This window comes from Pempheris klunzingeri, chromosome 11, assembly GCF_042242105.1.
Source record: "Pempheris klunzingeri isolate RE-2024b chromosome 11, fPemKlu1.hap1, whole genome shotgun sequence".
Lineage (NCBI taxonomy): Eukaryota > Metazoa > Chordata > Actinopteri > Acropomatiformes > Pempheridae > Pempheris > Pempheris klunzingeri.
Genome location: NC_092022.1, coordinates 10,471,068 through 10,485,279, shown reverse-complemented (window position 1 = coordinate 10,485,279; position 14,212 = coordinate 10,471,068). Strand labels below are relative to the sequence as shown.

The 14,212-nt window shown below is 43.6% G+C and overlaps 1 pseudogene; it reads right to left on the bottom strand.

The window, feature by feature from the left end:
* Positions 1-3,277: 3,277 nt before the first annotated feature.
* On the bottom strand, positions 3,278-13,209 carry LOC139209270 (glycine N-acyltransferase-like protein 2; annotated as a pseudogene).
* Between the last annotated feature and the right edge of the window lie 1,003 nt (positions 13,210-14,212).

The following is a 14,212-nucleotide window of genomic DNA, read 5'->3' as shown; positions in this document are numbered from 1 at the left end:
ACTCTGCAGACTACACTGGGCTCATATGCTGAAGAAGCCAGGTAAGACATTACATAACCACTACTCACGTCTTTGTTGGTGTGACAGGAAGTAAAGAAGTTATTTGTAAAGAGCTGCTTCGCTTTAAAAACAGTGTCTCTCTGTGGGTTTACATTCACTATGAGTGCTGAGTATCTTTATAATGGCCATGCAATGGTTTTTTTTTTTTGTTCTGCTGTGTTCTTCAGTCCTGCTAAAATACATTCTTGGACAGAATTGTGCCACAATGGTCTGTAATAAGGCATGCATGTAATCTGAGATGATGACAATTATCATAATTGATAATTCAATCTCCAGTTTCTCAAGTACACACACACACACACACCTCATATGACCAGCTTCAGCAGTGACTTGACATTATTAACAGTACCAGTGGACCATGATTGTTCTCACACTGAAACACTGGAGCACTTCGTTGTTCAACTGGTTAGAACAAAGCAGAGAATAACTTTAAGATGAGTGGAGATCCCAAACACTGCTCTCTGCTCCTCAGCAAGTCACAATCATACTCCACTGACTGACACACTGACCCCTGGGGAATATCAAGTATGGTAACTGACGAGAGATTTGGACTGACAAGTATGATGCACCATGCACACGAGCCTCACAGGCTGCACAACTGATGCAGTTACTTCAAGTCATTCTAGCAAATACCCTCAGTGACAGGAGCTCCTTTACGACACCAAGGTCCATTCATAAAGGGGATGGTAACAAGCACAGCCATGTTTTCTGCCATAATAGTGACATCAGTGAATGATTATCATTTCCTATTTAATTTCATTCTGTGTACCAGACAACTATAACAGCCTGCTCAGAATTTCTTCTTAATCTGCTGAGTCCCAGCATACATGTGCACCAATATTCACCTGGGTGCTGGGAAATACTGGAACACGGTTGCCATCTAGTGGTGTCTCTGAGATAAACACCTTGTCCTTGAGGTTTAGAGCCTCACTTTTAGGATATAAACTCAGTCTGCATAAAACTCTTGGCTACTTATTCAGAATAACGATGAATTTCTTGCAGAATTTTACAATACAAATGGTGCATAACAAGTGTTAAAAGGTGTAAAGGCGAGCAGCTGAATACTGAATGAACGTCCTCCTTCGCTTAATATCCTGTCAAACTACAGCAATCATGCACATTTTCACATTTGGCATCTGATTTCTCTGTGACAAAGCCTGAAATTAATAGGACATTTAAAATGACCTTATTTGTCTGCTGTGTGAGGCGTCTGAAGGTAATATGGCTCATTTTACATCCTTAGTGGGGAACATAGCTTGGCAACTTGAATTACCTTCCCCTCAGCTCGGCTCCCAGTGAAAATCCCATTTTCCCATACGGTGATGGTGCAATGTGCTGAGCTTGGTGATATCTCAGGGCCCCTCCACAGTGGAGGAGGGAAGCGCAGACATGCTTACTGCCTCCCTTTTAGAAACCATCATTTCAGCAGGATCGATAGTACGTCCCACTCCACGGCTGGCAGAGTGCACTGGGGGTGGAGGGTATTGTGGGGAGTGGGGGTGGGTGGGGGCAGGGGGGTTACGTGTGGACAGCTGCACCAAGGCAAGTCCGAGCAGCTCATGCCGCCAAGGTGAATGATCGCATGCTGCGTCAGGCACTCGGCTCCTCACTTTTTCTGAGATGCATTTTCTGAGGAGCACCAGTGGGTGGATGCTGTCCTTAACTGGAGGTTGCAGTTGCAGGCAACATAATGATGAAGCCACAGAACTAGTTCAGCCGTCAGATACTTCATGTTCTGAGTTTTTCGCCTCTTAGCTGACTCACAAACCTGCCTTGAGATGAGTAAAGATCTGCAGCCAATGCAGCTTGCATAAAACCCTCCTGATGCGTTTTTTTTTTTTTTTTGTAATCGTCCTACACCTCTTTGACTGTATTGGAGGTTGAGCACTCAAATAGACTCATGCTGTAGGTGAGAAGACATCTCATGTTTCAGTGGATGGCTTGCAATATAAGACCTGTACTGTCCAGCTTAGTAAAGCAGAAATGTTTGGACAGCAATAAAAAAAAAAAATCTTTACCAGCAAGCATGAAGAGTGAGGCTTAGAGAATCATCCACCCTCCACTCTAGTTATCTGTAATAACACAGTACTGTATATTGTTCAAGAGGTTCGGTGAGAAACCATTCTACACCATTCACTTAATCTACAATTGGCATATTTAATTTTTTAAGTAGGGTGGCTAGCCAGCAAACACTATGAATCATATCTTCATTACTGACACAAACGAACACTCCCATGTTTGTTACTGATCAATCTCCCACCTATTTTCTCCATCCATTAATCAATTGTTCTATAAAAAGTCATAAAGTAATGAAAAAATCCTTTTCACAATTTCCAAGAACCGAAAATATTCAATTTACAATGATATCGAAACAGAAACGCAGCAAATCTTCACATTGGAGGAGCTGGAACATGCAAATGCTTAGCTTTTTTCCTTCAAAAGTGACTGAAACTATTAGTTGATTATCAAAATAGTTGCCAAGTCGATTCATTTCAGCTCTATTTGCTGCGTTCGCTCTCGTTCTTTTAGCAGTGTCTGTGTACGTACATGCGTCAGCAAGCATGTATTTAGCGTGGAGTGTACTTGTGTGACTTTGAGAAGAGCGCTTGCTGGTTTAGAGTAAGGAAAGGGCGTCAGTGAAGAGAGGTGCACCACTGCGGGACAGGGGGATGTGGATGGGACAGGATGTGTGGTGCAGTACGAGCATCCCCTCTGCTCAGATCGCTGCTCATTTGTCAAGTTGCCTGCAGACTTGAATGGTGCATTGCTGCTAAAACACAGAGAGGCAATCAGCAGTGGAACAGCACACCTCCAGGGAGGGGTCCCAGGTGGGTGAGAGCCTCCTTGGGTGATCTGCAGATTAAGGAAGGAACGTTTTCTCAAGAGAAGCCGCTCAGCACACACCAGAGGGTCAAACTGAAGACAGATTTGTATTGTTCTTACAGAATTGTTTCATATTTAGGGACATTTGCATTCCTTTTTTTCCACTGTGAAAAAGGGAGCAGTATGGCTAGCATATTCATCAAATCCACCCTAAAGCCACAGAAAATGTTATTTTTGAGTTTGTTCTACTTACAGTTCGCCGTCAGAAATGGACTAAACTGCCTGAAGTGCAGCATCCCCTGAGTACTGTGTGGAAATCATAGAACAAGGAGCGTAATTGTTTTTCACTTTAACAATAAAACAACACTCATCCAACAGCATTAATTTATCTTACTCAGGCTCTGTCCTTGCATATTAGCAGCACTGAGATGGTCTCCATGCTGGGACAAGTGGTGAAGCCGAGCGAGGTCACAGAGCTCATCCTGCGCATCATAGCCCAGAGACAGAGCCAGGAGGTGACCGGCCCGTCTGTACTCTGCTAGGTTGTAAGCCATCCTCAGCTCACACAGCTCGTCAGACAGCATCCAGGACACGGGCCGGCCCTTCTCATCAACCACACAGTTGGCGGATACAGGCTCTCACGTGGTTGAGGCTCTCATGGCTGCCTCCGTAAGGCAAGTGTGTGTCCACCAGCTCGCCGTGGGACTCGTCCAGAATGGAAATAGGCAGCGGTGGCGTCTTCCTGGTCCGCAGAGAAAAATAATGAACACAATAATGAAAATTTACAACATATTTTCTAATCTCATTCATTGGTTGCAAAAAAATAATGGAGCAAATAATGGAGCTGTCTTGAACTGAGGTCTTGAATAAATTTCATACTCACTCTTGCCAGTGTATATTCTCCTGACTGTGGTGGATGAAGGTGCTATAACCCCCATATTCTGTGATAGAGAGCCCACTGAGAGAGGCAAGCTCTTTGATGAGATGACAATGTAAGCTTGGTAAACCTTTCAGAGACACAAAAACAAAGTGACAGTTCATTTTAATGTAGCTTCATCATGATGAAGGGACACACTGATCCAGTCTTTCTTTTCCAATACTTAAGATACCTCACCAACCAATACAGAATACCAATCTGATACCAGAGCTCTCTTTCCCCCAAATTTATATATTTATACCACACTACCACATTGGAATAATTTTTATATAAAGTAAAATAAAGCCAGGGATTTCTGTGGCACTAAAACTGTGTCGACTATAACTGACTGAAAGAACATAACTGATAGCAAAGACAAATATTTTCTGTAAAGACATCGATCATCAGTCATGTCATGGCCGATACCCGCTCAACTTTATAAGGTCAGTGTCAATGTCGCTATCAATGCAGCATTTCAGATTGGTGCATGGGCAAACAGCATTAAATGCTATAGAACCATCTGATTTCAAAAATGATGAATGGCAAAATTTTTGCTTAAATTTGCTGATGTTAAAACTGCCCACTGTGCTGCATTATATTGACATAGATAACAAGGGAGGACATTAATGGACAGACTGTCCTAAGGATAATTAAAATGTCTGCAGTGAACAGGCAACACATTCACTATTTGCAAGCGTAAATACAAATATGTTGTGACAATGCAAGGCATAATTAGAATTACACAGTAGTATGTTCCACATTTAAGTTTAAAGAATAAGTCTCTGCACATCAAATCATACACACCAACAATAGTTCCCAACAAATACACCATTTTCTCCTGTTTGAGTAACATTTACTAAAGACTACAGTGCACTGCTGTTTTTTGGTCTTTTAATTAAAAAAGTAAATATTTTTGATTCATCTATGAAAACATATGTTTTTACTACCAGCTAACGGCTTTGGGCTGAGCACGCTACAGATTGGCTAGTTACGTGTAAAAGTATGAGAAACTGACTTACGACTGAAGGAGGTTAAACTTCTAAACAGTTTAGCAATAAAAGAGTATATGTATCAGAATTATAGGTATACTAGACACATTGTAGTATTACATTAAAATACATGTATATTTAAACAACAATATACGAATACAATTCTCTAATGCACCAGTTAAGTAAATGCTATGCCTTTATTCTTTCACACTACCTCCGAATATGAGTCCCTTCCTCCAGACTCTCTCATTAAGCAGCAGACTTCTCAGAGTTGCTGGGTTCTTGGTGAAGACGGTGCATATGTCAGGCATCACATTGCCGCTGCTGCTGCTGCTGCTGCTGCTGAAATGCTTCACAGGCAGATACAGACATCAGCAGGCCACTATGGAGGAGCCTGTAAGTTATCTTTGTCCCTGTGTGCCATACCTGTTTTTGACGGTAACAAATGGCAGTAGTGAATGTGGGCCAGGAGTCAACACACATCTCCAGATGACACGAGTTGTTGTGGAGGATATGCAATACCCCTCCAAGAACCTGGAACACAGAACACAATGCAGCAGAGAAAAAGACCAAAAATAACAAGCTGCCGCCATCTCTGCAGATGAAAATGGCACACAAATAACACCGGAAACTATATTCAGTACAGTTTCTCTTAAGAATCATCAAGCAATATTCACATTTTTGCAAGTTGTTTTCTTCCTTACTATCACACAAATAAGAATGTTTAATAAAAGAAAAACAGAGCAGCATTACAGCGATGGACTGCGGCAGTTCCTTGTGAAGGATATTTTTCATTAAAATGAGCTCCTTGAGTGCTTTCAAGATGATCATTTTGTTTTGTTTTTTTCAGCATAAACTGGCCTCTGCCTTGAATGAGTAAAAAAGTGCAATTTAGCTGTGAAACTTAAATATTTACAGGTGTAGTAAGCTGTAAGTAACAAAGTCCAAAGTCTTTCTTCTCTTCTCAGAAAAATATTTACTTTACAGTCAGATACCATACACTGTACACATTAAACTGATGCCATCTTAATGACATAAAGTGCTTGAGAGAAATAGACAAAAACATAACTTAAATAGTTTTACCTTAAAATATTGCATAAGGATGCTTGAGGTGTATATCATAGGTCTGTGAATGCCTAACCAAGGCTTCCCAGCTGCAGGCTCCCTTACTTAAAGCTGATCTGCCCATTATGCTATGCTACGACACCACTGTAGAGAGCAAACTGGCAGCTGCTGACACCGACAGAGCCGCTGCTCATTCACCACAGCAGAGCAGCCAGCTGTCAGAAGTTCAGCCACTCACCATAATGTCAATCCATCATAGACCTTTTACTATCTCTCACACTGAGGGAGAAACTGATGGGTCCTTGCACTTCATATGTTTCACATATCGAGCTCTGCCTTTCAAAACAGGACCTTTACCATCGCTGTGTGTAATGTTGTAAGAGATTCTTTGATGAAACAGAGTATTTTCTTGTCAGTGAAATAAATGATATCTGGAGTAATTCCTCTGGTTTGAATTCACAAGTCTAACTGTTCAACACTTCAGTGTGCTTTTAGTAATTTCTGTACAATACACATTTGACCTGTTTTGTTATAGACAGTGAGTGTGTCTTTTTCACTCCACTTGGCCTTGGGAGGAGTCTGTTCAGCTTTACAAAAACGGGGTCAAAAAAGAAGCATTGGCGCAGTGAAACACACCAAGCACCTTCTTCTACAAAATCAGGATCCCATCACCATTCACTCTTAATTCTTTAAGTGAACTGAGAGAGACAGATTTTTGTGAAGTTAATTTATTGCTAGCTAGCCTCAATTACCTCCTCTCTCTCCATTTTTCATTGACAATGTCAGATTTCCCCTGAGGATATACCCAACACCTAATCACTGTTGCTTACTGAGCTCCTTTTTTATTTTACATCCAGTTTTCAGAATATAAATTCTGTAACACTGTGCAACCAAAAGGCTTCACAGACTCAGGAGTCAGTCGTCAGTCAAGGCAATTCTCCCCCTTGACTGAGGACTATTGAGAATTAGTCTGAATTGATGTATAAACCAAGCAAGCTGCTGAGCTTGTAAATCAATGTGTCTATTATCTTTTCCGGACAGATCAATACAGCCAAGGAATGGTCTGTGAATGGCAAAAAAAAAACGAAAAAAAAGAAAAGACTGGACTCCATTATCTGCATGTGTTAAGAATTTCCATACTTGACAGATAACCTTTTTTTCCCCTCAGATGAGCATTACGTCAGGTTTGTTCCACCTCATGGCTGATTAGACATAAGGCGTTGACAGTGATATGCCATGAGACCAGGCACACAAAAAACAATCACCTATTGAGAAAAACATTTCTTATGAATTGCAAAAATGCTAACATTCAATAGTTTTCCCATACCTCAATGGAAATCATAAACATAAGTGAAAACTATGCATGAACACATTCAATGAACTGCATAGATGACTCAAGTCTGAATCTCTGCACTCATATGATCTATGAGCCTTAACTCACATTTACACATTCTGCCCTTGGCTGTGCTAACAAGAGAGAATATTAAGAAGAGTGGAGAGGCAGAGGCGATGAGGTGGCAGTAGCCAGGTAAAGCATAGCGAGGTAATCTAATAGGACATGTAAAAGGGCCCCTCCTCATGGCTTATTCATCACAGGGGATGCCATTACTGAGAATGGCATGGGCTATGTGAGGGATATGCTGGCGGGGGCATTTTCCCTGGTGTCAGAGAGTACAGAGGAGAGAGGACAGATGCTGCAAGGCTCGGCAGACTGATGCAGTAGCAGCACTGCATGCAGATCGTACATGCACAGAAAGATGCTTCGCTCTCAGCTGATGGCAAACAGTATTTGCATGATGCAGACCTGTGATTCATACATGTAGCTGATCCCCAGAGAAGCTCCATTATGTGAGTTTAGCTGATTCAGCAATCTGTTCCAGCAGTGGTGAATTTTATATGTGCAAAGATACAAACCAATGAGGGGGAAAAGCCTTGATATAACACACAAACTCTGATGTGCTTAATACAGGTGAGAATACACATTGACTTGATGGGCTCAGGGTTAATATGAGATGCATGCAGCTCCTAATTTTAAAGCAGAGGACAAAAGATCACAGGGTTCAGCTGAGGGCCGTGGCAGAACAAAGTCATGCAAAAAAAAAAAAAAGGAAAAAAAAATCAGCTGCAGTGGGAAGCAGAGAGCGCTGCACTGCTGCAGAGAACAGCCAAGACGCTGATGCCTAAAACGCACAGAATTTATAATGGAACCGCCATCATCCATACAAAGCCCATTCAGTGCACTGCAAGCGTCATCACTGAAAGAAAGCTGGGAAAGCGTACCACCAAGTGCGTTTTTGTGAAGTAAAGGCATTGCAGAAAGAGAAGTTCAACCTTATTGGCTGACTAAATGATGGATGATCTCACTCTCACAGAGTTGTGCAACGCGCTAAAGACAAATTTGGTTGGTCAAGATATTTCTACATTTTAGCGCACTGCAGAATAGCACCAGTACAGCAGTGCATCTTGGGTAGTGAAAGGCAGGTAATAAGGATTGCAGATTAAGGACATTTCACTTAACTGAAGGGGATTTTGAACCTGTGAGAATTGTGAAACACTGAGCAAATGTTGAGACAGAAGCTTTTGAATAGCAACACCAACTTACTGATTGCATGATGATTGCTCATTTGTGAGTGTGAGGTGAGCTGTGTGCAATAAGCCTGTGGTGCACCTTATGTTTTGTGCTTTGTTGATGTGCTTGTTTGAAATATGATTCTCAACTATTGCTCAAGAGTATTAAAATGTTTTTACTGTAACACCAGGTGACAAATGATCATTATGATTAAGAAGTGGTAATCAAGCATGGGATTTTCTTAAATTAGCCTCGCATAGCATTACATTTTCAGATCTCACATGTACATTCAGAATGAAATAGTCTTAAATACATCTTTTGGAAACACATACCTGGAGAAATCCTTCCAGGCATTTTTAGAGGAAATTAGATTTAAGAGATATGTGACAAGTTTCAAAACACACCTGAGTGGAAGCCCTCTCTGTGAAGCAAATTGTTACTCATTGAGGTTTGAGCACACTCATATCTCAAAGCAGCTTTTGCTGTAGTGTGAAAATGAATCAAAGGGGATGGAGAGTTTTGTGTGCGTGGAGGGGGTCTCTCTTGTGAGGAGTCCTTTACACTGATGATTCTCAGGGGTGCTGGGATGGTGGGGGGGGGGGTTACATAGGAGGACAGGGAGGAGGGCAGACTGAGGATGTGCACACACACTGACCCTGGAGGTTGCGTTCCCCTTTAAAAGTCCCATCCCACTCAGATACGCAGAGCTCATGCAGGATCTGCTGCGGCAGTGGGGGAACACTGCTGAGCTGTGCAGTTTATGCTGCCAGCAAGCGTGCAAAGAAGAGGAGGGGGAGCGAGCGCGTACAGGAGGAGGAGGAGTGAGAGGGAGAGAGAGAGGGAGAGAGAGAGTGCAAACAATGTCATTCTGTTCAGGAGGCAATGCTGCAGTCAACTTTGCCGCGCCATGAAAGCACATCACCAGCGACCATGAAGCTCAGAGTGAGTGCAGAGAAGTTTTCCTCCTCTCCGCCCCGTGTGTGATGCGGTCCGAGACTCATCTGTAGGTATACATTTATTTCCTCTTTAGTCTTATTTACCTTGTGTGCTGCTCTTTACGTGTCTATCTCTTCGCATAGGATGGTAGACTTCTTAAATCAACCTTACAGGAGTTGATATACGTATGTCGGTGTGCATGCCTGCAGTGTTGAAGCTCCTGGCTGCTTCTGTCTCATCAGTGTCAGCCTCCTCTGCAGCAGTAATAACCAGGCAGCAGCCAGCCAGCCAGTCAGTCAGTTAGCAGTCAGGCTCCACTGCTCCCTCATCCATGTTTAACACATGGTACAGGCTGGAAATAGCAGCCGGCGTGTCAGATAGCCGCTGGTTAAGAGGACTCGCCATTTGACACAAGGACAAAAAAACTAACCAGGATGCGAAGAGTTCCCTCCGCTAGAGGAGACTTTTATCTTTGCTGACTTCGCTTTTAGGAGAGTACAGATAGTCCTAGCTCCTCTCTGGTAGTTGTGGGTTTATATTTAGCAGCATGTGTTAGTTGTGAATATGATGCTGGAAACCGGTAAGAATGATCTATTGTATCACTGGTCCTGGGCTGTCAGTGTCTGAGTGCTGAAATGCGGAAATGAGAATGAGGCTACAGTGGCCTGCATGGGACAGGGGAGCTGTGGTGCAGTCATGAAGTTGTGCTCTGGCTACTAGGACTTTTCTGCCGTCCTAAAAGTGGATACCAAGGCAGAGTGCAGCTTTTTAAGATTCTTTTTGGGGAGTTTAGCACAAATTGTGTGATACAAGTACTGAGGTGTTTGTGCATGCGTTTAGATAAGTTTTCATTTGTCTCATGGATAAAAACAGCAATGAAAAGGTCTCTCAGAACAGAACCGTTCTTACACTTTGTGTCACCTATGCAGCAGCAGTATATAAGCAACTCTCTTGAAAAGTCAATGTTGCTACTTTCGTTTTTTTATGCCACATTGCAATGTCTGCGCTCAACTACAAGCGTTTTTAAAGGCAATGTAAAAATAGTTTGTGGGTGAAAAAGCTTCATAGAAGTGAGTCAGTGCTCAAAATGTGCTCTGAAACCTGTCTGCGAGATCTGAATGATGGATCCAGCCAGGTCAATTCGTCTGTATGCAGGCTTGGGCAGCTCTGAGTTCACCTCAGGTAACTGTGCTAAGACCTTGAAAAAGGCGGCCCTGCGTCGTCAGCTGGCTCTTTGTGAGGCAGAAGTCCAAAGCATCTCTCTTTGGATTTCTCCCCACTGCAGGCGGGCGAGTGATAGCGAACTGTACATGAGGTCCGCGCCACATCCGGAGCCTGACATCATCTCAGAACATCTGCAGTTCTCCTGCTCACACTTTCACTGAGGGTGGGTGCTGCACTGCCAGCAAAGGAAATTGCCGCACTCACCTGATGTTCCTTGTGCCTCACTTCTGCCCTCCCCCCACCTCCCACCCTCTCTCCTCTTCTTGCCTCCTCCTTCCTCGTCTCCAATTTCTCTACTGTAGTCACTCTCGGAGGTACAGTAGCCCAGCACAGCGCCTCACCAGCATGCTTTGCACCTATGCGATTCTGCCCTCTCCTCCCCCTCCCCCTCATCCTCCTCCTCTACTCCCCCCCTCTCTCCCCTGCTGAAAAAGTATGCAGCACATGCTCTCACCATCCTCCTTGAGCAATTTGCCTGAGTGAATAGAGAGAGAGGAGAGAGAGCGAGAGGGAGATGGATAGAGAGAGAGAGAGGGGAAAAAAAAAAAAGCAAGAGCCAGTGAGCCAGCAGCAGAACAGCAATCCTGCAGTGTCCTGCTGCAGCTGAGTTCCTGCAGTGCTGGCCTCATATAGCACACACGCACACGTGCACACACACACCCACACACACAGAGATGCACATCGAGACTATCATTCTCTCTCAGACACAGACAGTCCATTGGTCACGTGACACCGGTGGTAAATGTAAGGGAGAGCAGGCTGTCTCACTCTGGACCGGTCTAAGCTGAGTTTAGAGACACAAGAGAAAGAGAAAGACACACACACACACACACAAACACACACACTCAGCTCATGGAGCTCCACAGGGAGGCATTGGTGAGATTAGCTGGTTGCCCCCCCACCCCCACCCCCCCGATGGTGCATTGTCCCGTTCGAGCACTCCAGTTCCGATGATGTAATCAATGCAGCAGGCTTTGAACTTGCTGGGCTTGGGGCTCCTTCTCCCCCACGACTCTCCCCAACTAACACAGATGCAAGTGTGAGGCCTCAACTGCAGTTTGTGTCCCAAGTAGGAAGATGAATAACTCACAAATTTTATGTGAAGATTTAAGCTATTAAAGGGCAGAAAATAATTTCCTGTGAGTGGGCTAGCTCAATGATTGTCCATATTTCACTGGAACAAACAGATAGTTCACGCTTTCATATATTAAGAACCAACTCAATTGATGAAACTACTGTTGGCACTTTGTCAAAGCGCTGCTGTGCAGTGCAGTGCCGCATCACCACTTCTAATAAATTAAAGCAACTATCTGCAGGCAAATACGCCTCTTCTGCTCTTTTACAAAGTTGCACTGCTCTTCTACTTGATTCAGCGGGGAAAAGAAAAATCTCCAGGCAGAACTAAAAGTGCTTCGAGTTCTTTCTGGGCAGAACATCATAGTGACTTTGCTCTTTCATTGATAAGGTCATCAGGCTGTTGACGGGCTGCAGTGGAGAGCAGCACCAGTGATGTAGAATACGGTGCTTTAGAGAAGCTCAGGCAGTAGGACTGAGACCATATTGTTGCAGGTGAGTTTTGCTGAGCTGGTTCCAAGCACTGCACCCAGAATCTGCCTAGTGATCAACTTCCTCTACAGCAGTGATGAACTGGCAGCACCCCTCCTCCAGTAAAAAAAAAAACAGCTAGCATTCGAGCAGTGCTGCATAATTAGCACTCATGGATGATGATGATTCTGCACATTTGTGGTTACATATGAATGGACTGAAATGTACATTTATATATATATATATTTATGATCCATAAAATAGAGGATTCTTTCTCCACTACATTTATACATGGCTTTTAAATTCCGATTTGACAGTATCACTGATCCCAGAAAATATTAATATTTTAGAGGTTTAACATTGCCTTTGCCTTTGCATTCCCTTCACAGTCGTATGGTCCATACTGATGGGCTTCATCTGTAATTGATGTGACCTACTGCGTGTCACTGTGATTTGATGAATCAGCAGCTTTCATTAGTATGCTGTGCTGGTGCCCAGTTACAGCTTCCGTAAACTATTCATGCTTCTGTGTTAAATATAAAACAGGACTACTTGCTAAAAAGAGTATGAATGAATACTCCAGTTGAATTTAAGATTTTTTACAAGCATCCATCCAGCTTCAGCCAGGAGTGACAGAGGCTTTAGCTTTAGCCAGGAAAGACAGACAACAATGTGAACTGCTTCCACCCACTGGGCAGAAAGGGTGAAAAGAGGGAAAAAGTCACTGCTAGCAGGCAAACTGGATTCTTTATGATCTATGACATAACAAAGATGACCTGACAAGTCAGTCTAATTTAAAAATAGTCTTTTCTTTAACACTTTTTCAGTCGGTTGCCATCGTTTCTCACATCCTCTATTCAACTCTGCCTATGTGAAGAAATCGACTTAACCATGTCACACAGAGAATCAGTCTTACTCTACCTTCAGACAATAACTCCTTCATGTGTTAAAGTGTTCAAAGTAAAAGCTGCGTGTGCTAACCGATTGAAGCAGGCTGAGTCATGCTGGGTTTTTTTCTGGGTTTCCCCCCTCTCTGATCCTGCGCTCCTCCCCCTCTGGTTTAGGAGCAGGCTCATACACCCGCCAGGCTGCTGATGGCGTGTTGGAACATGCCTTGACTTGTACTGCCTGAGTGAAGGAGAGAGACGGCCAGAGAGAGAGAGAGTGGAGGAGAGAGAAGAGGCTTGTGGTCAACAGTTTGTGAGAGTGAAGTGACCCACACCATGGGAGAGTCCTGCAGCGCTGGTGGACAGACTCCCGTTGATGTCAACACCAGAGTGTCCTCGCTGGAGACGAGAGCGGATGAAGCTCCACTGCTGCCCAGCTGCTTGGTGAGTGTCAAAACGGAGCGAATAAAAGCCTCTGACATATAATATTACAACTGAGCACTTCTGTGAGCGTCTAGGTTAATTATTATTGCAAAGAGGAGCACAGTGCACCTCTACTTTGAGCAGAACTTCAGAAACACTAATTAGTGTGGGGAAATCAAAAGATGCTGAAGTGAGGCCCTCAGATCTGCTTAATAAGGCCTGTAAGTTGATTGAAGTATAAATGAGAAAACGTTCATTTAAAGTGTGCAGCCCTAAGTGTTGTGAAAGCGCACTGGCAGAGTGTTGATGCTAACATGATGCCATGGTAACAATACAAAAGGTGACTGAATGCAGACAACTGAGATACACCCAAACACACAGCTGGCACTCACACAGTGGCACAGTAACCTCTGCACAGACAGAGCACCACCAGTGACCCTCTCACAGATCCCAGGGGGACTCAGCGATCGTCTGTCCACAGCCCGATCCTCACAGAGAAAAACAGCTGTTTTTGTTATTGTTTTCTCCTCTGTTTAATATGAATGAAAGCCAGTTTCCTTCAGGAGACACAGCAAGCTGACTCTACTTCCTGAAAGGACCAAAGAGATAACGAGTTCAGAGCTGCTCATTTGTCATGACCGATTTATAGCTGGTTAAACACAGGCGGGAGACAGAACTGATTTCAGTTTGATCATCAATCCTGACTAACAGAGATTGGAAAAGGCCTCATTTTCATCAGTGTTTGAGTGCACAAGTGTCACATGATTGCACATAT